Source organism: Somniosus microcephalus, chromosome 33, assembly GCF_052327205.1.
Source record: "Somniosus microcephalus isolate GS21.2 chromosome 33, FLI_Smic_1.0, whole genome shotgun sequence".
NCBI classification, from domain to species: Eukaryota; Metazoa; Chordata; class Chondrichthyes; order Squaliformes; family Somniosidae; genus Somniosus; species Somniosus microcephalus.
The window spans coordinates 1,854,524-1,876,817 of record NC_141019.1 but is presented as its reverse complement, the minus strand read 5'-3'; the positions used below and the strand labels follow the sequence as shown (position 1 = coordinate 1,876,817).

Here is a 22,294-nt window from a genome sequence, read left to right as displayed (position 1 = left end):
GAGTAGCCCGTTTGAATCAGCCAATCATCGGACAGCAAGCACAATGGGTTGTTTACATACATCCATGCACTGAAATTGACTCTACTACGTGATGTCTCCATGTATGAATGGAGGAAGTTAAAAGCCCTTCTCTTGTGTATTCGGACTTTTCGGCGCGAAATTGCGCACGGACCTTTTCGGCGCGAAAACAGCAGGGACTCCCAGGGTATACAGATTAAGCCCAGGAAGTCCTCTGCCCCCTTTTTTGTCTCTTACTCTTTGGACTGCAGGTGAGCAAGGTTTTGACCCACTAGCAAGACAATCTAGTGAGAAGTAAAGGGGTGGTAATTTAAGGGAAATGTTGCTAAGATTGTAAGGTTAACATTGTAGCCATTTATCCCTCGTTTTTGCCATCTGCCTTCCCCTGTTAAGCAATTTTACCATGATTACTTTGATCGTGTGGTGTAGTTTCTTTAGTTTGAATAAAATTTCACTTTCTTGCATCCAGACCATTTGTCCGTTTTTAATATATCATTAATTATAAGTTCCTCAAGTCAGAACTGGAGGGGGGGGTGTTTAGCGATTCAAAACCGCTGATTGGAATTGGTCACAGTGCAGTGGCAAAGGCTGCCTGACCAGGTAAATTACCGTAAACCAGGTAAAGGATGCTCAGCTACACCACTGACATTAGACTGATTGGCCTGTAGTTACCAGGTTTATCCATCTTCCCTTTTTTTAAACAGGGTGTAACATTTGCAATCCTCCAGTCCTCTGGCATCACTCCCATATATCTGAGGGAGATTGAAAGATTGTGGTCGGAGCTTCTGCTATCTCCACCCTAGCTTCCCTCTGCAATCTAGGATGCATCTTCCTGGACTGGGTGACTTGTTAACTTTGAGTGATGACAACCTATTTAGCACCTCCTTTCTATCCATTTTTATCCAATTTCTCTACTCCCCCCTCCTCTACTGCGACATTAACTTCATCCTCTTCTTTTGTGAAGACAGATGCTAAGTATTCATTCAGTACCTCAGCCACGCCCTCTGCCTCCGTATGATGAGCTCCTATTTGGTCCCTAATCGGCCCCACCATTCCTTTAACTATCCTTTTACTATTCATACGTTTGTAAAAGATTTTTCGGTTCCCTTTTACATTACCCACTAATCTTTTCTTGTATTCTCTCCCTTGTGCCAGCTGTGGCTCAGTGGGTAGCACACTTGCTCTCTGAGTCAGAAGGTTGTGGATTCTAGTCCCACTCCAGGGACTTGAGCACATAAAGCTAGGCTGACACTCCAGTGCAGTGCTGAGGGAGTGCTGCACTGTTTCTGAGGAGACTTTAAACTGAGGCCCTGTCTGCTCTCAGGTGGATGTAAAAGATCCCATGGCACTCTTTTGAAGAAGAGTGGGGGAGTTATCCCCGGTGTCCTGGCCAATATTTATCCCTCAACCAACATAACAAAAACAGATTACCTGGTTATTATCACAACACTGTTTGTGGGAGCTTGCTGAGCACAAATTGGCTGCCGTGTTTCCCACATTACAACAATGACTCCACTTCAAAAGTATTTCATTGGCTGTAAAGAGCTTTGAGATGTCTGGTGGTCGTGAAAGGCGCTATATCAATGCAAGTCTTTCTTTCATATATCCTTTTTAAATTTCCCCCCACTCTCTATTCTCCTGGTTTTTGACTGCATTCTGTACCTGACATTTGTCGTAAACCTCCTTTTTCTGTTTTATTCTAACGTCTACATCCTTTGTCATCCAGGGAGCTTGAGCTTGGGACGCCCAATCTTCCCTCCTTATGGGAATATGCTTGGTTTGTACCTGGTGTCAAATTTTGTTTTATAACGCTCCCGTGAAGCACGTTGGGACATTTTACTACATTAAATACGTTCTATAAATACAAGTTGTTGTTATTGTCTGAAACTAACAAATTCCACAGAGGAAAAATAACAGTATTTTTACTCCCAAATATTAAATATTTTGTTCCACAAGATTTATCTGCTTTTATTGATGAATTTTAATAGTCTCTATTAAAACCTGAGCCAGTGTGTTGTGAGACAAAGAGCCTTGTGTCCAATGCGGGGAATAAAGGCCCACAGCCTCCCTAGGCCCCGGGCCCTGAACAAGGGACTGGAGAAACTCGCTGCCCCGCGGATCAGACAATCAGCCGGCGCTAGTCCCGCCCCTCTGGCTCCCCGATTGGTTGGAGGACCCGCCGCCGGCTCGCTCCTCCAGCCCCGCCCTGCTCGCTCCCTATTGGTCGGAAGCTCCAGTCAATCACCCGGGCAGTGTGAGCTGAGCATGCGCGGACCTTGGCAGCTGCCGCTGACACATCAGGTGAGAGAGCTCAGGGAGCGGGTTAATGAACCCCAGGGGAGGCTGCGAGATTCTCCTCAGCTCTGCTTGGTGCTGTGTGAACGGGCTGCTCCACACCCCGGTTGCTCACGGGGAATATCAGTGCGGAGGGCCCAGTGCAGAAGGCCCAGGGTGGAAGACCCAGAGGAGAGTGTCCTAGGCGGGAGGCCCAGCACGGAGGACCCCAGATGGGGGGCCCAGCAAGGAGGACCCCAGACGGGGTGCCCAGCACGGAGGACCCCAGGCGGGAGGCCCAGCGCGGAGGACCCCAGGCGGGAGGCCCAGGGCGGGGGGCCCAGGGCGGAGGACCCCAGGCAGGGGGCCCAGGGCAGAGTGCCCCAGGCGGGAGGCCCAGCACGGAGGACCCCAGGCAGGGGGCCCAGGGCGGAGGACCCCAGGCGGGGGGGCCAGAGCGGAGGACCCAGGCGGGAGGCCCAGCACAGAGGACCCCAGGCGAGGGGCCCAGCATGGAGGACCCCAGGCGGGAGGTCCACCACGGAGGGCCCAAGGCGGGTGGCCCAGCACGGAGGGCCCCAGGGCAGAGGACCCCAGGTGGGGGGGGGCCAGCACGGAGGGCCCCAGGCGGGGGGCCCAGCACGGAGGACGCCAGGCGGGGGGCCAAGGGCGGAGGACCCCAGGCGGGGGGCCCAGGGTGGAGGACCCCAGGCGGGGGGCCCAGGGCTGAGCGGCTGGTCGACAGAAGCGGAGCCGGGAGATGCTGTGGGTGAGCATGCTGCACGGTTTCTAAAGTTGAAGAACGGTCTCCGGCCCGAATGAGTTCCAGCGGCCCCGCCTGTGCTTCGTCTGGTGGCAGCTGTGAGGCTTTGTTTCGGTGATGGGATCGGGTTTGTGCGCTGCCATTTTGGTGGAGGAAAGACAAACTGGTCCTATCTATAGTATGGTGCTTGAACAGCCATAAGATGGGAAAAGAGAACGGGATACAAGTGAAAAAGGAAAATAAAAGACAAAACAAGGTATATCAGCAAGGAATAACCAATGTCTTGATGGCTGGGTCCTGTGAGTGATAACAGCAAGAAGAAGGAAATTTGAGTACTCGTTTTCCTCTTTTACGGGATTTGAGAAAGTGGTCGGCTTCTTCTCTGTGGAAAGGTTGAAGACTGGATAAGGATTATGACATTATATGGTTGGATAACATGGCGTGAAGACGAGGAGTTATTAGAGTGCCAATAGGACTGGCGTTGAACTGGTATTGTTTTTTGAAGAAGTTTCGGGTTCTGGTTAAAAGTAGTTTACTTGAAGTCTTAAGTGATTTTTTGATATGGTTGTTGGACTTTGTATATTGTGTTATTTAGTGTTAAAGCCTTCCTTAATCGAACGAACGAACGCTCTAGTGAACGCACGCATGCGGATACAAATATATGCACGCACGCATGCATACACAATGGAACTTACGTTCGACCGAATGAAGGGCCCGCTCCCCAGGACAGGGGTCACTCGGTGAGCGTGAGGCCTGCCGGACGGATGAACGAACGCACGCATGCACACAGGTAGACAAATGATACGCACGCATACACAATGGAACTTACGTTCGACTGAATGAAGGGCCCTCGCTCCCCAGGACGGGGGTCATTCAGTGAGCGCGAAGCCTGCCGGACGGATGAACGAATGCACGCATGCACACAGGTAGACAAATGATACGCACACATACACAATGGAACTTATGTTCGATCGAATGAAGGGCCCTCGCTCCCCAGGATGAAGGCCCGCTTGGTGAGCGTGAAGCCTGCCGGACGGATGAACGAACGCACGCTTGCACGCAGATAGAAATGACACACATGTACGCAGTCATGCACAATGGAATTTACGCTTGAGCGAACGAACGGACGAATGGAGGAATGAATGATTGAACGATGCCAGTTGGACTGGTGTGTACGGATTCTTGGTTTATTAAATAGTTGCAGTTTGTACTGTAAATATTATTGATTTACATGTAAAATTTATTTTTGTATTTATATTGTTGACCATAATTGGTCAATGAATGTAATGGATTTACTATGTAACTGATGAGTTGTATAAGTACTGTTGTACTTGAATGTTAAAATTTTATAAAGGACAACAGGTTATACCAAGCAAAAACGAAGAGTTACTAGATTGCCAGTAGGACTGGGATGTATTGTTTTTTACTACGGGTACCTGTATTGTTGACATTGGTTTTGTCTGGAAAAATGTATTATTGTATTTGTACTGTTAATCTTAAAGCTGTTTTTTAAGGCTTAGCCTTATTGTGGTAAATGAATGTAATGGATTTATCATGTAATTAATGAGTTGTAACAAGTACTACCAGATTTAAATAACAGAGAAAAAATGAACCTCGGGATCCCTGATAGCCAGCCAGGAATCTTGTGCTGCTGCTGTGCCAGAAGAGAAGAGAGGAGAGGAGAGGAGAGGACAGGTGAGGTCTCTCTCTCTGTGTCCAGGAGGAGAGACCACATCTGTTGCTGCTACAGCTACTATTGGGGTGCCAGAGGAGAGGAGAGACCAGGAGACCAGACCAGAGCTAACAACAAAGGGAAGCCATTCCATCACTGTTTCCCCAACTGGTCTCCATTACAGGAGAGGGAGAGAGGTGAGAAAAACGAACATCCTACATCTGTTCAGAAGCAGGGAGAGCCGTTGGAAAACTTCTACAGGTGGGTGTTTCATGGTGCACTCTCATAAAGACTTTGTATTTAAGTGGGGGGAGGAAAGAAGGAGAAGAAAACATCTAGGGGTGTGTGTGAGTGTGTGTGGCTCTTGTAAAAACTAGGCCACACACACCACCAGCAAACACCCCTCCCTATTGCTTGACCTGGGACAGCTGGAGCTGCCCAGGCAAAGTCATCATTTAATTATCACATCATTAAGACCTGGTGGTGAACTGAGCCTGGGCATCTCCAGCTTTATTTTCCCAGGTGAAGACATCTCCCCCCACAAGAAGACCATCAATAGAGACTTATTTTTCAGAGAGTGCACCCCTGCGAGCACCCACCCACCAGCTTGAGTGGAGACCCAGCCCCTGCAGCCTCCCTCCTTCCCACCCCCCTTTCTCTCTCTCTTAACTGTCTTAACTGGTTGCTGAAATCAAACTTTTATTTGTTTCACATTTACTGTGTACTGTTTACTGTTTAAAATCTAAATTTCCCATCTTTAAGCAGGGTTAAAAAGGGGTAAACAAGTCCTACAACTCAGAGCAGCTGAAGGCAGTTAACAAGGGAAACTGGAGGAATCTGGTTAACCTGGTTCTCCTGTAGCTGGGCTCAGCAAGTCTTTGTTTCAGGGCCTATAAAAACAGGCTTTGAAGTGCGATTTTGCACTGAGTGGGTTTCAACAGAGTGCTGAGAGTTGGGTGAGTCAGGGAGTTAGGTGAGGCAAGGCCTCAGAGCTTCGGCGGGTGCTTCAGCGGTAGAGCGGGCCTACAAAGGGCTCCAGAGACCAGGTAAGGCTTACTTTACTGGTGGTATTGAATTAATTTAATTTAAATTGATTAAAGGGGTAGGTCATGCCAGGAGAGCCCAGCCCCGTGATATGCTCCTCTTGCTCTATGTGGGAATTCAGGGACGCTGCCAGTGTCCCTGACCAACACGTGTGCCAGAAATGCATCCAGCTGCAGCTACTAACGGGCCATCTTGGGGCGCTGGAGCTGCGGGTGGATGGGTTGTGGAGCATTCACGATGCTGAGAGGGTCGCGAATTACTCGTACAGTGAGTTGGTCACACCGCAGGGTAGGGCTGCACAGGCAGAAGGGAAATGGGTGACCACCAGGCGGAACAATAGAAGCAGGCAGGTAGTGCAGGAGACCCCTGTGCCCATCCCCCTTTCAACCAGGTATACCGCTTTGGATACTGTTGGGGGGGATGACTTACCAGGGGAAGGCAGCAGCAGCCAACTTCCTGGCACTGGGGGTGCTCCTGCTGCCCAGGAAGGGAGGAAAAAGAGTGGGAGAGCAATAGTGGTAGGGGATTCTATAGTAAGGGGAACAGATAGGCGTTTCTGTGGCCGTAGACGTGAATCCAGGATGGTTTGTTGCCTCCCTGGTGCCAGGGTCAAGGATGTCACTGAGCGGCTGCAGGGCATTCTGGAGGGGGAGGGCGAACAGCCAGAGGTCATGGTCCACATTGGTACCAACGACATAGGTAATAAGAGGGATGAGGTCCTGGGGCAAGAATTTAGGGAGCTAGGTAGAGGATTAAAGAGCAGGACCTCAAAGGTTGTAATCTCTGGATTACTCCCGGTGCCACGTGCTAGTGAGTATAGGAATAGGAAGATAGAACAGATGAATGCGTGGCTAAAGGGATGGTGCAGGAGGGAGGGCTTTAGTTTCCTGGATCACTGGGTCTGCTTCTGGGAAAGGTGGGACTTGTACAAGTCGGACGGTTTACACCTGAACCGGGGGGGACCAGTATCCTTGCGGGGAGGTTTGCTAGCACTGTTGGGGGGGGGGTTTAAACTAACTTGGCAAGGGGATGGGATACAGAGTGGAGCTATAGTAGGGGGTGATTTACAGCCAAATACAGAGGAAAAAACAAGTCAGCTGGGAAGGCAGAGCAAATATGTGAAGGCAAAAGGGAATATGGCAAGGCTGGAAGGCATTTATTTTAATGCAAGGAGTCTTGCAAATAAGGTGGATGAACTGAAGTTGTTGTTGAACACATGGGAGTACGATATTGTTGCTTTCACGGAGACATGGTTGAGGGAGGGTCAGGACTGGCAGCTCAATATTCCGGGGTATAGAATCTTCAGGCGAGACAGAGGGGGGTGTAAAATGGGAGGGGGTGTTGCAATATTAATTAAGGAGTCAATTACTGCTGTAAGGAGGGATGATATATTAGCGGGTTCCTCGAATGAGGCCATATGGGTAGAACTTAAAAACAAAAAGGGGGCAAGCACTTTGCTGGGAGTGTACTATAGGCCCCCAAACAGTCAGGGGGAGATAGAGGAACAGATATGTAGGCAAATCTCAGAGAAGTGCAAAAATAATAGGGTAATAATAGTGGGGGATTTCAACTTCCCCAATATTAATTGGGATAGTCAGAGTGTGAAAGGCTTAGAGGGTGCAGAATTCTTAAAGTGCATCCAGGAGAGCTTTTTGAGCCAACATGTAGAAAGTCCTACAAGAGAGGGGGCGGTACTGGACCTAATTCTAGGGAATGTAGCCGGGCAAGTGGTGGAAGTGTCAGCAGGAGAGCATTTTGGCGACAGTGACCATAATTCGGTGAGATTTAAGGTGGTCATGGAAAAAGACAAAGACGGCCCAGAAATAAGGGTTCTAAATTGGGGGAAGGCCGATTTTAATATGATAAGGCAGGATCTGACCAAAGTGGACTGGGAGCAGCTACTTATAGGAAAATCCACATCAAAGCAGTGGGAGACTTTCAGAAGGGAAATAGAGAGAGTACAACGCCAACATGTTCCCGTAAAGGTCAAGGGTGGGACCAACAAGCAAAGGGGACCTTGGATGACAAGGGATATACAAAAATGCATTAGGAAAAAAAGGGGGGCTTTTGGCAGTTACAAAAGACTAAAGACGGAGGAAGCCCTAGAGGAGTATAAAAAGTGCAGGGGCATACTTAAAAAAGAAATTAGGAGAGCGAGGAGGGGCCATGAAATAACACTGGTGAGCAAAATAAAGGAAAATCCTAAGATGTTTTATAAGTATATTAAGGGCAAGAGGATAACCAGGGAAAGGGTAGGGCCCATTAGGGACCAAAGTGGCAATCTGTGTGTAGAACCAGATGATGTAGGCGGGGTTTTAAATGAATTTTTTGCATCTGTGTTCACTATGGAGAAAGGCGATGTAGACATAGAAATCGGGCAAGGGGACTGTGATACACTTGAACATATTAGCATCGAGAGGGAGGAGGTACTAGCGGTTTTAGCAGGCCAAAAAGTGGATAAATCCCCAGGCCCGGACGAGATGTATCCCAGGCTGCTGTGTGAGGCAAAGGAGGAGATTGCAGGGGCTCTGACACAAATTTTCAGAACCTCTCTGGCCACAGGGGATGTACCAGAGGACTGGAGAATAGCTAACGTAGTACCATTATTCAAGAAGGGTAGCAGGGATAAACCAGGGAATTACAGGCCAGTGAGCCTAACATCTGTGGTAGGGAAATTATTGGAAAAAATTCTGAGGGACAAAATTAGTCTCCACTTGGAGAGGCAAGGATTAATCGGGGATAGTCAGCATGGCTTTGTCAAGGGTAAATCATGTCTGACCAATCTGATTGAATTTTTCGAGGGGGTGACTAGGTGTGTGGATGAGGGAAATGCTGTGGATGTGGTATACATGGACTTCAGTAAGGCTTTTGACAAAGTCCCGCATAGGAGACTGGTCAAGAAGGTAAGAGCCCATGGGATCCAGGGTGCCTTGGCACATTGGATCCTAAACTGGCTGAGTGGCAGGAGGCAGAGGGTGATGGTCGAAGGTTGCTTTTGTGACTGGAAGCCTGTGTCCAGTGGGGTACCTCAGGGATCGGTGCTGGGTCCCTTGCTGTTTGTGATCTACATAAATGATTTGGATGAGAATGTAAAAGGTATGATCAGTAAGTTCGCAGATGACACGAAAATTGGTGGGGTGGTAAATTGCGAGGAGGAAAGCCTCAGGCTACAGGACGATATAAACGGGTTGGTCAGATGGACGGAAAAGTGGCAAATGGAATTTAACCCTGAAAAGTGCGAGGTGATGCATTTTGGACGGACAAATAAGGCAAGGGAATACACAATGAGTGGTAGGACCCTAGGAAGTACAGAGGATCAGAGGGACCTTGGTGTACATGTACATAGATCCCTGAAGGCAGCAGAACAGGTAGATAAGGTGGTTAAAAAGGCATATGGGATACTTGCCTTCATTAGCCGAGGCATAGAATATAAGAGCAGGGAGGTTATGATGGAGCTGTACAAAATGCTGGTAAGGCCACAGCTGGAGTACTGTGTGCAGTTCTGGTCGCCTCACTATAGGAAGGATGTGATTGCTTTGGAGAGGGTGCAGAGAAGATTCACCAGGATGTTACCTGGGATGGAGCGCCTCAGCTATGAAGAAAGACTAAACAGGCTGGGGTTGTTTTCCTTGGAGCAAAGAAGGCTGAGGGGGGACCTGATTGAGGTGTACAAAATGATGAGGGGCATAGATAGGGTAGATAAAGAGGAACTTTTCCCCTTAGTAGGGGGGTCAATAACAAGGGGGCATAGATTCAAGGTAAGGGGCAGGAGGTTTAGAGGGGATTTGAGGAGGAACTTTTTCACCCAGAGGGTGGTTGGAATCTGGAACTCACTGCCTGAAAGGGTGGTAGAGGCAGGAACCCCCACAACATTCAAGAAGCATTTGGATGAGCACTTGAAATGCCATTGCATACAAGGCTACGGACCAAATGCTGGAAAATGGATTAGATTGGACAGGGCTTGATGGACGGTGCAGACACGATGGGCCGAAGGGCCTCTTTCTGTGCTGTATAACTCTATGACTCTTTGCCTCTCTCTTTGTCTCTCTCTAAAGAGGCACCTCATATCCATTAATTGCCCATTGAGCAGAGGAGAGAAGGCCCCTCTCCCAATTTAATCAACAAGGGGAGAGGTGTGCCTTCACTTTTAAAGCTCCCTCTGCTCAGGGAAAACAACCACTGAGGCCATTAACATCACCAGGCCTGTGACTTGGGTGGGTGTAGCCCTTTATAATAAGCACCCCACGATGGCGACCACATCAGCGCTGGTGACGGGGCCAGCAAGGTCATGCAAGTGTGGCAGCCACGGCTGCTCCCACTGCTTCTGCAGCCCCGTCACCATTCCGCCTCATCACTAAAAAACACGGGGTGACGAGCTACACTCACCCCAACATGACTATCGAGGCGTGCGTGAAGCCCATGGCTGGGGTTGTCGGCCCTTCAGCTATCATCGCCGCCTCGAAAATGTACGGCAAAGTGGTGTTCTTCCTGGCATCGGAGCGAGCGGTGTCCCTGGCTGTAACCAAGGGGCTCACCGTGGGCGGGACCTTCCTGCCGGTGGATCCTCTCGAGGCCACCGCGCAAAGGATCCTCTTGTCAAACATCCCGCCCTTTGTTTTGGCTGAGCTCCTCCTCCCCCCCACCCACGTCAACTGGGGGAGGTGAGGTCGGGGATCAGACCCATCCCGCTCGGATGCAGAGAGGCCAGCCTCCAGCATGTCGTCTCCTTCCAGCACCAGCTTTTTGTTCAGCTTGCCCGGGAAGAGGACACCGAGGGCACTTTTATCGTGTGCCACGAGGGGGCTGCCCACCGCGTATTTTGGACGTCAGACGGTGTGCAGTGCCACGCCTGTAAGGAGGTGGGGCACATACAAAAGAACTGCCCTGCCTCCATGGTCGGATCTGGTGCTGCTCGTCGGCTCCGTACGTGCCGCTGTCAAATCCATGGGCGCGGGGCCACGGGAGCAGCGTCAGATCAACAAGTTCCTCGCTGGGCTACTGAGGGAGTGGCGGTCGAATAACAGCTGCTCTCCCTCCTCCCATTAGGTTAAGTAGAGGTTGCACTATGCTCTTATGAAGATAACCATAGCCAGCCTCAACATCAACGGCAGAAGAGATGCGCGCCGCAGATTTAATAACTTCTGGGTCCTCCGGGACGGGAGGTATGCGGTGTGCTTCCTGCAAGAAACCCACACCGTTCTGGAGGACAAGGCCACGTGGCTCCTGGAGTGGCAAGGAGGGGTCAGCATGAGTCACCTCTCCAACTATTCCAGCGGGGTGGCTATCTTGCTGGCCCTGCATTTTCAGCCGGAGATCTTGGGGGTCAAGGAGCACGTGCTGTGCCGCTTGCTCCAGGTCACTGTTCACCTGGGGGGCGTGCCGCTCCATCTAGTGAATGTGTACATCCCCGCGGCCAGTGTGCAGCAAGTGCGCTTCTTTGAAGAAGTGTCCGCTCTTCTGGGCTCCATCGACGTCGGCGAGTGCGTCATCCTCGGGGGGATTTTAATTGCACCCTCGAGGCGAGGGACCGTTCGGGTCCCCCGCGCAGCCTGGCATCGGTGGAGAAGTTGAGGGACCTGGTCGGGTCCTTCGACTTGGTGGATGTCTGGCAAAATGTTCATCCCGACTCCAGCGCCTTCACTAGCGTGAGGTCTGGAGGAAGAAGGTCCAGAATCGACCGCCTTTACATTTCCCGGGCGTAGGTCTCCTGCGTTCTGGCGGCTTCCATGCGGCCGGTGCCATGCACGGACCACCACCTGGTGTGGGCGGAGCTCGTTCCATTACGCAAACGGGGGGGTCCGCGTACTGGCATTTTAACAACCTGCTGCTGGAGGACGAGCGGTTCCAGGATTCATTTTGTTGGTTCTGGGCCGACTGGAGAAGGAAGCGGGGGGGCTTCCCCTCCTTGAGGCTATAGTGGGACATGGGCAAGGCTCTCGTCCATCTCTTCTGTCAGGAGTATGCGAGGGGATCGACCAAGAGGCGGGAGGCCCAGGTCGGGCGGTTGGAGAGGGAGGTGCTCGACCTGGAGTCCCGTCTCGGTCAAGTCGTCGATGACATGGCCCTGCGGAAGGTGTATGAAGAGAAGAAGGGCGCGCTGAAGGACCTGCAGCTCGTCGGGTCCCGAGGCACGTACGTGAGGTCATGGATCCAGATCCTCCAGGACCTGGACCGCGGCTCCCCCTTCTTCTACTCGCTGGAAAATAGATGGGGGGTCCGTAAGCAGCTCTTGGGGCTGCTGGCCGATGACGGATCTCTGGTCTCGGATCCGGAGGGGATCAGCGCAGAGACCCGGGACTATTACGGGGCTCTGTTCTCTCCGGATCCGTCCAGCAAGGATGCGCGCAGAGTTTTGTGGGAGGAGTTGCCGAAGGTCGGCCCGGAGGGCGCCAATAAATTGGATGCTCCGCTAAGCCTGGCGGAGCTGACCGGCGCCCTCAGACAGCTCTCGAGGGGAAAGTCCCCGGGGCTAGACGGGCTGACCGTGGAGTCCCACAGGGCATTCTGGGATGTCCTGGGGGGCGACTACGTGTGGATCCTGGGGGAAAGTCTGGCGACCGGGGAGATGCCCCTCTCGTGGCACAGGGCGGTCATTGTCCTGCTGCCTAAGAGGGGCGATCGCCGCCTTTTAAAAAACTGGCGTCCGGTCTCCCTCCTCAGCACGGATTATAAAATTTTTGCCAGGGCCATGTCTGCCTGCCTTGGCACCGTGCTGGCCCACATGATCCACCCCGACCAGTCCTACATGGTCCCGGGCCATCTGCAGGGCTCTCTGCATCGCTGAGCGGAGCCTCCCGCTCTCCCAGCCGAACACGTGGATTGTAAAGAAACTTAAAATACTGAAATTAATTTTAAGACATATCATAGAAACATAGAAACATAGAAGAGAGGAGCAGGAGTAGGCCCTTCGGCCCCTCGAGCCTGCTCCGCCATTTAATGAGATCATGGCTGATCATCCAAATTCAGTACCCTGTCCCTGCCTTCTCCCCATATCCCTTGATCCCTTTAGCCTTAAGAAATATATCTAACTCCTTCTTGAATATATTTAATGAATTGGCCTCTACTGCCTTCTGTGGTAGAGAATTCCACAGGTTCACCACTCTCTGGGTGAAGAAATTCCTCCTAATTTCTGTCCTAAATGGCCTACCCCTTATCCTTAGACTGTGACCCCTGGTTCTGGACTCTCCGACCATCGGGAACATTCTTCCTGCATCTAGTCTGTCTAGTCCTGTCAGAATTTTATAAGTTTCAATGAGATCCCCTCTCATTCTTCTAAACTCCAGTGAGTATAAGCCCAATCGACCCAATCTCTCCTCATACGTCATTCCTGCCATCCCAGGTATCAGTCTGGTGAATGTTAGCTGAACCCCTTCCATGGCAAGAACATCCTTCCTCAGATAAGGCGACCAAAACTGCACACAATACTCAAGATATGGTCTCACCAAGGCCCTGTACAACTGTAGTAAGACATCCTTGGTTCCTGTACTCAAACCCTCTCACTACAAAGGACAACATACCATTTGCCTTCTTAACTGCATGCTTACATTCAGTGACTGGTGCACAAGGATGCCCAGGTCTCGTTGCACTTCCCCTTCTCCCAATCTATTGCCATTCAGATAATAATCTGCCTTGATGTTTTTGCTACCAAAGTGGATAACCTCACATTTATCCACATTATATTGCATCTGCCATGCTTCTACCCAGTCACCCAACCTGTCCAAATCATCCTGGAGTTTCTCAGCATCCTCCTCACAGCACACACGCCCACCCAGCTTTGTGTCGTCTGCAAATTTGGAGATATTACATCTAGTTCCCTTGTCTAGATCATTAATATATATTGTGAATAGTTGGGGTCCAAGGACCGATCCCTGCGGTACCCCACTAGTCACTGCCTGCCACTCGGAAAAAGACCCATTTATTCCAACTCTTTGCTTTCTGTCTGCCAACCAGTTCTCTATCCAAGTCAGTACCTTGCCCCCAATCCCATGTGCCTTAACTTTACACGCTAACCTCTTATGCGGGACCTTATTGAAAGCCTTCTGAAAGTCCAAATACACCACATCCACTGGTTCTCCCTTATCTATTTTACCAGTTACATCCTCAAAAAATTCCAGTAGATTAGTCAAGCACGATTTACCCTTTGTAAGTCCATGTTGACTTTGTCCGATCCTGTCACTGTTTTCCAAGTGCTCTGCTATTACATCTTTTATGATGGACTGTGGCATTTTCCCCACTACCGATGTCAGGCTTACCGGTCTGTAATTCCCCATTTTCACTCTACCACCTTTTTTGAATAGTGGGGTAACATTAGCTACCCTCCAATCCATGGGTACTCTTCCAGATTACTTCGAATGTTGGAAGATGACCAGCAATGCATCCACTATTTCTAGGGCCACTTCCTTAAGTACCCTAGGATGTAGATTATCAGACCTTGGGGATTTATCGGCCTTCAATCCCATCAATTTCCCTAACACCATTTCCCTACAAATACTGATTTCTTTCAGTTCCTCCCTTTCATCAGACCCTATGTTCCCTGACATCTCTGGGAGGTTATTTGTGTCCTCCTTTGTGAAGACAGAACCAAAGTATGTATTTAATTGGTCCGCCATTTCTTTGTTCCCCATTATAAATTCCCCTGATTCTGACTGCAAGGGACCTACGCTTGACTTCACCAATCTTTTTCTCTTCACATATCTATAAAAGCTTTTACAGTCAGTTTTTATGTTCCCTCCAAGCTTACTCTCATTCTATTTTCCCCTTCTTAATTAATCCATTTGTCCTCCTTTGTTGAATCCTAAACTGCTCCCAATCCTCAGGTTTACTGCTTTTTCTGGCCAATTTATATGTCCTCTCCTTGGATCTTATGCTATCCCTAATTTCCCTTGTTAGCCACGGTTGAGTCACCTTTTTTGTTTTATTTTTTTGCCAAACTGGGATGAACAAATTCTGTAGTTCATCCATGCGATCTTTGAATGTTTGCCATTCCCTATCCACCATCAACCCTTTTAGTGACATTCCCCAATCAATCCCACCCAACTCGCGCCTCAGACCATCATAGTTTCCTTTGTTTAAATTCAGGACCCTAGTCTCTGAGTCAACAACTTCATTCTCCATCTTAATGAAGAATTCTATCATATGATCGCTCTGACCCAAAGGGCCTCGTACAACAAGATTGTTAATTAATCCTTTCTCATTACATAATACCCAGTCTAAGATGGCCTGATCTCTGGTTGGTTCCTCGACATATTGGTCCAGGAAACCATCCCGTAAACACTCCAGGAATTCCTCCTCCACAATATTGTTACTAATTTGGTTAGCCCAATTTATATGTAGATTAAAGTTACCCATGATGACTGCTGTGCCCTTATTGCATGCTTCTCTAATTTCCCTTTTAATGCATCCCCAACCTCCGCATTACTGTTTGGAGGTCTATATACCACTCCCACTAACGTTTTCTGCCCCTTGGTATTTCTCAGTTCTACCCATACAGATTCCACATCATCAGAGCTAATATCCTTCCTTACAATTGTGTTAATCCCTTCTTTAACCAGCAATGCTACCCCACCTCCCTTTCCTTTTTGCCTATCTTTCCTGAATATTGAATACCCCTGGATGTTGAGTCCCAGCCTTGGCCACCCTGGAGCCATGTTTCCGTAATCAAATTAAACTTAAATCACCCCGGCCGGGGTGAGGATGCACTCCAGTCCCCGTGGTGCCCACTGGTCTCGGAAGGCCTTGAGTGTGCCGGCAGACACCACGTGCTCCATCTCCAGTGCCACCCGGGCACGAGCATAGCCGCGGAAGAGAGGCAGGCAATCGGGCCGAACAACCACCCGCAGCCTGGACCTATTAATGGCCACTTTGGCCAGGCCCAGGAGCAGTCCTACAAGGTGGTCCTCCGACCTGCCCGCTCCCCTCCATACCGGGTGACCAAAATCAGGAGCGTGGGACTGAAGTGCAGCCAAAAATCGAGGAGCAGCCCCTTCAAATGATGGAACAGGGGCTGCAACCTCTCACATTTCACATAAACATGGAACACGGACTCCTCTAGGCCACAAAAATGGCAAGCAGCCTGGGAGTCTGTGAACTTATCTAAAATCTTATTGCACGTGACTGCTCCATGCAACACCCTCCAGGCCAAGTCCCCAATAGATAAAGGGAGGACTCCCGCATAGAGAGCCCCCCATTGGGGACCTCCGCCGGATGGCAAGATGGCACGCCAAGGCATGTCCGGACGGCAGGTGAAGATGACAAAGTGGAGAGTGTGCAGGAGCAGCCCGTACAGGAAACCCCTCCACGCGGAACTAAAAGGCGTGGAGGGCATTTCCCCGAGACGGCTCAAGCTGTGAGGTGCCAGTTCCCGAGAGGGGTTTCGGGGCCGTGCGCCGATGAGGAATTCCTTTTGAATGGGGGTCAGTTCGGACGGGATCGCCCCACGTGCCTGAGCCTCCTCGATACACCTAGTGGAGTCGGGGCCCAGTGCCGCTTTCAGCGTCTCGATGGCTTTGGCCGTGAGCCGGACATTGGCCCAGTACAGGCACTGCATCAGCTCCACTGGCACCATCCAGCCCGCTCCTCCGCCATCGAGCAGGTCCCCGACCCTGGTCACCTTACCAAACACAGCCCTGCCCTCCGCCAGCTGCCCAATCCACGGAGGTGTGGATTCCTGAGCAGCGGCTCCTGAAGGAGAGCCACCACTCCTGATGGGGGAGAACTCCACCTGGAGGTGATGCTGTTCCATACCCATAGCAGTTCCTGGTAGAAGACAGGCAACTCCCGCAGGTAGGCACGCGTACAGCCCAATTCCACAAACAGGAGCTGCATGTCATAGTTGAGGCCGTGCAGCTGGCGGAAGAAATACGTCACCAGCGCACACCATCGAGGCGGATTCTCGACGGACTGGTATCTTTGCAGGGTCTGAAGATGGAAAGTCGCTGCCCGGGTGTGAAGGCACATCAGCGCCTGACCGCCCTCCCTAAGTGGGAGACTCAGAACTATGGCAGAGACCCAGTGCTTCCCTTTGTCCCAGAAGAAGTCGATGAGCTTCTTCTCAATCTTGGCTACAAACGCAGGGGGCGGGATCAAAGTGACCAACCGGTACCACAACATGATGGCCACCAGCTGGTTTATGACCAGCGCTCGACCCCTGTAGGACAACAATCAGAGCAGTCCTGTCCAGCGTCCTAGGCGAGCATGACTTTGGCCTCCAGCTCTTGCCAGTTCGCCGGCTAGGCATCCTCGGCGGGGCTGAGGTAGACTCCCAAGTAGAGGAGGTGCGTGGTGCTCCAGGCGAAGGGCCTCAACTCCTCCGGCAGGGAGTCCACCCACCACTGGCCCACCAGGAGTCCAGAACATTTCTCCCAGTTGATCCTGGCGGAGGTTGCGTCTGAGTAAATCTGCTGGCATTCTCGCATCCTCCGCATGTCAGCGGGATCCGTGACCATGAGGAGCACGTCATCGATGTAAGCCGAGAGGAGGACTTCCACACCCGGCCCTTGCAGAGCCAGTCCCGTCAGCCTCTTCCGCAAGAGGCGCAGGAAAGGCTCCACGCAGACAGCATATAACTGGCCGGACATGGGGCATCCCTGACGCAGCCTCCTCCCGAAGCGAAGCAGCGCCATCAAAGACCCATTAACTTTAATCAGACACTCCGCGGCAGCATACAGAAGTCGGATCCGGGCGACAAAATGCGTCCCGAACCCGAATGTGCGTAGAGTTCCGAAGAGATACTCGTGATCCACCCTGTCGAATGCCTTCTCCTGATCCAGGGAAAGGAAGGCGACCAACAGACCAGATCTCTGGGAATGGTGGACCAGGTCCCGGACCAGATGGATGTTATCATCGATAGTCCGGCCCAGGACCGTGTAGGACTGGTCGGGTGGATCATGTGGGCCAGCACAGTGCCAAGGCGGGCAGACATGGCCCTGGCAAAACTTTTATAATCCATACTGAGGTGGGAGACCGGGCGCCAGTTCTTTAATAGGCGGAGATCGCCCCTCTTAGACAGCAGGACAATGACCGCCCTGCGCCAAAAGAGGGGCATCTCCCCGGTCGCCAAGTTTTCCCCCAGGACCCGCACGTAGTCGCCCCCCAGGACATCCCAGAACACCCTGTGGAACTCCACGGTCAGCCCGTCCAGCCCCGGGGACTGTCCCTTCAAGAGCTGGCCGAGGGCGCCGGTCAGCTCCGCCAAGCTTAGCGGAGCGTCCAATTTTTCGGCGCCCTCCGGGCCGACTTTCAATAAGTCCTCCCACAAAACTCTGTGCGCATCCTCGCTGGATGGATCCGGAGAGAACAGAGCCCCGTAATAGGCCCGGGTCTCCGCGCTGATCCCCTCCGGATCCGAGACCAGAGATCCGTTGTCGGCCAGCAGCCCCAAGAGCTGCTTACGGACCCCCCATTTTTTCCAGCGAGTAGAAGAAGGGGGAGCCGTGGTCCAGGTCCCGGAGGATCTGGATCTGTGACCTCACATACGCGCCTTGGGACCTGACGAGCTGCAGGTCCTTCAGTGTGCCCTTCTTCTCTTCGTACACCTTCCGCAGGGCCGGGTCATTGTCGACTTGACCGAGACGGGACTCCAGGTCAAGCACCTCCCTCTCCAACCACCTGACCCAGGCCTCCCGCCTCTTGGTCGACCCCCTTGTGTACTCCTGACAGAAGAGATGGACGTGAACCTTGTCCACGTCCCACTATAGCCTCAAGGAGGGGAAGCACCCCCGCTTCCTTCTCCAGTCAGCCCAGAACCGACGAAACGAATCCTGGAACCGCTCGCCCTCCAGCAGCAGGTTGTTAAAATGCCAGGACGTGGACCACCCCGGCGTCTGCAACGGAGCAAGCTCTGCCCAAACCAGGTGGTGGTCCATGAACGGCACCGGTCGCATGGAAGCCGCCGGGACGCAGGAGACGTATGCCCGGGAAATGTAAAGGCGGTCGATTCTGGACCTTCCTCCTCCAGACCTCACGTAAGTGAAGGCGCTGGAGTCGGGATGGAGATTTCGCCAGATGTCCACCAAGTCGAAGGACCCGGCCAGGTCCCTCAACTTCTCCATCAACGCCAGGCTGCGCGGGGGACCCGAATGGTCCCTCGCCTCGAGGGTGCAATTAAAATCTCCCCCGAGGATGACGCACTCGCCGACGTCGATGGAGCCCAGAAGAGCGGACACTTCTTCAAAGAAGCACACTTGCTGCGCACCGGCTGCAGTGACCTGAAGCAAGTGGCCCGGCATGTGCTCCTTGACCCACAAGATAACCGGCCTAAAATGCAGGGCCAGCAAGATAGCCGCCCCGCTGGAATAGTTGGAGAGGTGACTCATGCTGACCCCTCCTTGCCACTCCAGGAGCCACGTGGCCTCGTCCTCCGGAACGGTGTGGGTTTCTTGCAGGAAGCACACCGCATACCTCCCGTCCCGGAGGACCAAGAAGTTATTAAATCTACGGCGCGCATCTCTGCTGCCATTGATGTTGAGGCTGGCTATGGTTATCTTCATGACGAGCATAGTGGAACCTCTACTTAACCTAGCGGGAGGAGGGAGAATGGCCGTTATTCGACCGCCACTCCCTCAGCAGCCCAGCGAGGAACTTGTTGATCCGACGCTGCTCCCGTGGCCCCACGCCCTCTGCCCGCCCATGGATTTGACAGCGGCACGTACGGAGCCGATGAGCAGAACCAGATCCAACCATCTGTCTAGGGCCTTGGAGGCAGGGCAGTACATTTGTACGTGCCCCACCTCATTACAGGCATGGCACCGCACACCGTCTGACGTCCAAAAGACGTGGTGGGCAGCCCCCTCATGGCACACGATAAAAGCGCCCTTGGTGTCCTCCTCCCGGGCCAGCTGAACAACAAGCTGGTGCTGGAAGGAGAAGACGTGCCGGAGGCTGGCCTCCCTGCATCCGAGTGGGATGGGTGTGATCCCCGACCTCACCTCCCCCAGTTGACGTAGGTGGGGGGAGGAGGAGCTCAGCCAAAACAAAGGGCGTGACATTTGACAAGAGGATCCTTTGTGCGGTGGCCTCGAGAGGATCCACCAGCAGGAAGGTCCCACCCACGGTGAGCCCCTTGGTTACAGCCAGGGACACCGCCCGCTCCGATGCCAGGAAGAACACAGACTTGCCATAAATCTTCGAGGCGGCGACGATGGCTGAACGGCCGACAACCCCAGCCATGGCCTTCACACACGCCTCGATAGTCATGTTGGGGTGAGTGTAGCTCTTCACCCCGTGTTTTTTAGTGATGAGGCGGAATGGTAATGGGGCAGCAGAAGCAGCGGGAGCAGCTGTGGCTGCCACAATTGCATATGACCTTGCTGGCCCCGTCACCAGTGATGATGTGGTCGCCATCGTGGTGTGCTTATTATAAAGGGCTACACCCACCCAAGTCACAGGCCTGGTGATGTTAATGGCCTCAGTGGTTGTTTTCCCTGAGCAGAGGGAGCTTTAAAAGTGAAGGCACACCTCTCCCCTTGTTGATTAAATTGGGAGAGGGGCCTTCTCTCCTCTGCTCAACGGGCAATTAATGGATATGAGGTGCCTCTTTAGAGAGAGGCAAAGAGAGAGACAAAGAGAGAGACAAAGGGGGGTGGGAAGGAGGGAGGCCGCAGGGGTTGGATCTTCACTCAAGATGGTGGGTGGGTGCTCGCAGGGGTGCACTCTCCAAAAAATAAGTCTCTATTGATGGTCTTCTTGTGGGGGGAGAAGATGTCTTCACCTGGGAAAATAAAGCTGGAGATGCCCAGGCTCAGTCCACCACCAGGTCTTAACGATGTGATAATTAAATGATGACTTTGCCTGGGCAGCTCCAGCTGTCCCAGGTCAAGCAATAGGGAGGGGTGTTTGCTCGTGGTGTGTGTGGCCTAGTTTTTACAAGAGCCACACACACTCACACACACCCCCTAGATGTTTTCTTCTCCTTCTTCTTTCCTCCCCCCCCCCACTTAAATACTGATGTGCCTTCAATAACCACAAAACTAGAAGCTATAGACTTTAACAAGTTGGCTTTTAATCACTAAGATCAGAGCTAACATCTCAACACACTGACTGGCTCACAGGAATGAGTCATACAGATCCTGGGATCTTTAAGTAAGAGAAGTCAGGGGCGGAGCCAAGAGCCAAGACCTGGAACCTTCCAGGTTAGTCAGGGAAGAGGAAGTGAAACTATACACCGTGTGGGGGAGGATAATATACATGAGTGCAAAACGAATACAGGCAAGACAAACAGGTTTCATTACATTCACCCCTTCTTTAGATTTAGTCCATCGGGGTGATGGTTCTTAAAAGTTGGTATAAGTGAGTCTGTCAGGAGGTTTTGCAGTTCTCAGTGATCGGCGCAAAGCTGGTTGGGGTGCCTCTAGGGGAGCGGATTCTGGTTCCTCCGCTGTCCGGGCCTCCGCAGTGTCTTCCAGGTTATCTGCAGTGTCCTCCAGGTTAAAGTTGGGTATTGATACCTCTGGGCGTCCTGTCTCTTTTTGGTGTAGGTCTTCCTCGGGTAGTCTCTCATCGTTCTCTCCACTCCCCGAGGGAGTGAGGTCTTTTATGGAAACAGTGTCCTCTCGCCCGTCAGAGTATTCGATATAGGCGTACTGAGGGCTTGCATGGAGGAGCTGTACCTTTTCCACAAGGGGGTCCGTTTTATGGCCTCTCACGTGCTTCTGCAATTGTACTGTCCCCGGAGACGTCAGCCACGCGGGTAGAGATATGCCCGAGGTGGATTTCCGGGAGAAAACGAACATCTTTTCGTGAGGGGTAGCATTAGTGGCTGTACATAACAGAGACCTTATGGAGTGGAGCATGTCTGGGAGGACTTCCTGCCAGCGGGAGGTCGGAAGGCCTTTTGACTTTAAGGCTAACGTGACAGCCTTCCAAACAGTAGCATTCTCCCTTTCCACTTGCCCATTACCCCGGGGGTTGTGGCTAGTGGTTCTGCTAGTGGCTATCCCCTTTGAGAGCAAGAACTGGCGCAGTTTGTCACTCATAAATGACGTCCCCCTATCGCTGTGTATGTAGTTCGGCATGCCAAACATGCAGAATAGATTACAGAGACACTTGATGACCGTGGCACTGGTCATGTCTGGGCAGGGAATGGCGAAGGGGAAGCGGGAATATTCATCAATGATATTGAGGAAGTATACATTACGGTCGGCAGAGGGAAGGGGTCCCTTGAAGTCCAGACTTAGGCGCTCGAATGGCCGTGTGGCTTTGATAAGGTGTGCACGGTCAGGCCTGTAGAAACGAGGCTTGCATTCCGCACAGGTGCGGCAGGCTCTGGCCATTGCCCTGACCTCCTCGATGGAGTGGGGCAGATTGCGGGACTTTATAAAATGGTATAGTCGGGTGGCCCCTGGGTGACAGAGGTCGTTGTGGAGACCCTGTAATTTGTCCGTATGAATGCTGGCACACATTCCCCGCGATAGGGCATCTGGGGGTTCATTAAGGGCTCCTGGCCTGTACATAATATCATAGTCAAACGTGGATAGTTCGATCCTCCACCTGAGTATTTTGTCATTCTTGATTTTCCCCCTTTGTTA

General features: G+C 51.9%; 1 long non-coding RNA gene across 1 annotated transcript in view; it reads left to right on the top strand.

The window, feature by feature from the left end:
- Positions 1-488, top strand: part of LOC147096927 (uncharacterized) — a 29,805-nt gene extending 29,317 nt beyond the window's left edge. The window contains exon 5 of the long non-coding RNA XR_015074443.1: positions 2-488. This is a non-coding gene — a long non-coding RNA (uncharacterized LOC147096927). The remainder of the gene's footprint in view (position 1) is intronic.
- Positions 489-22,294: the final 21,806 nt, after the last annotated feature.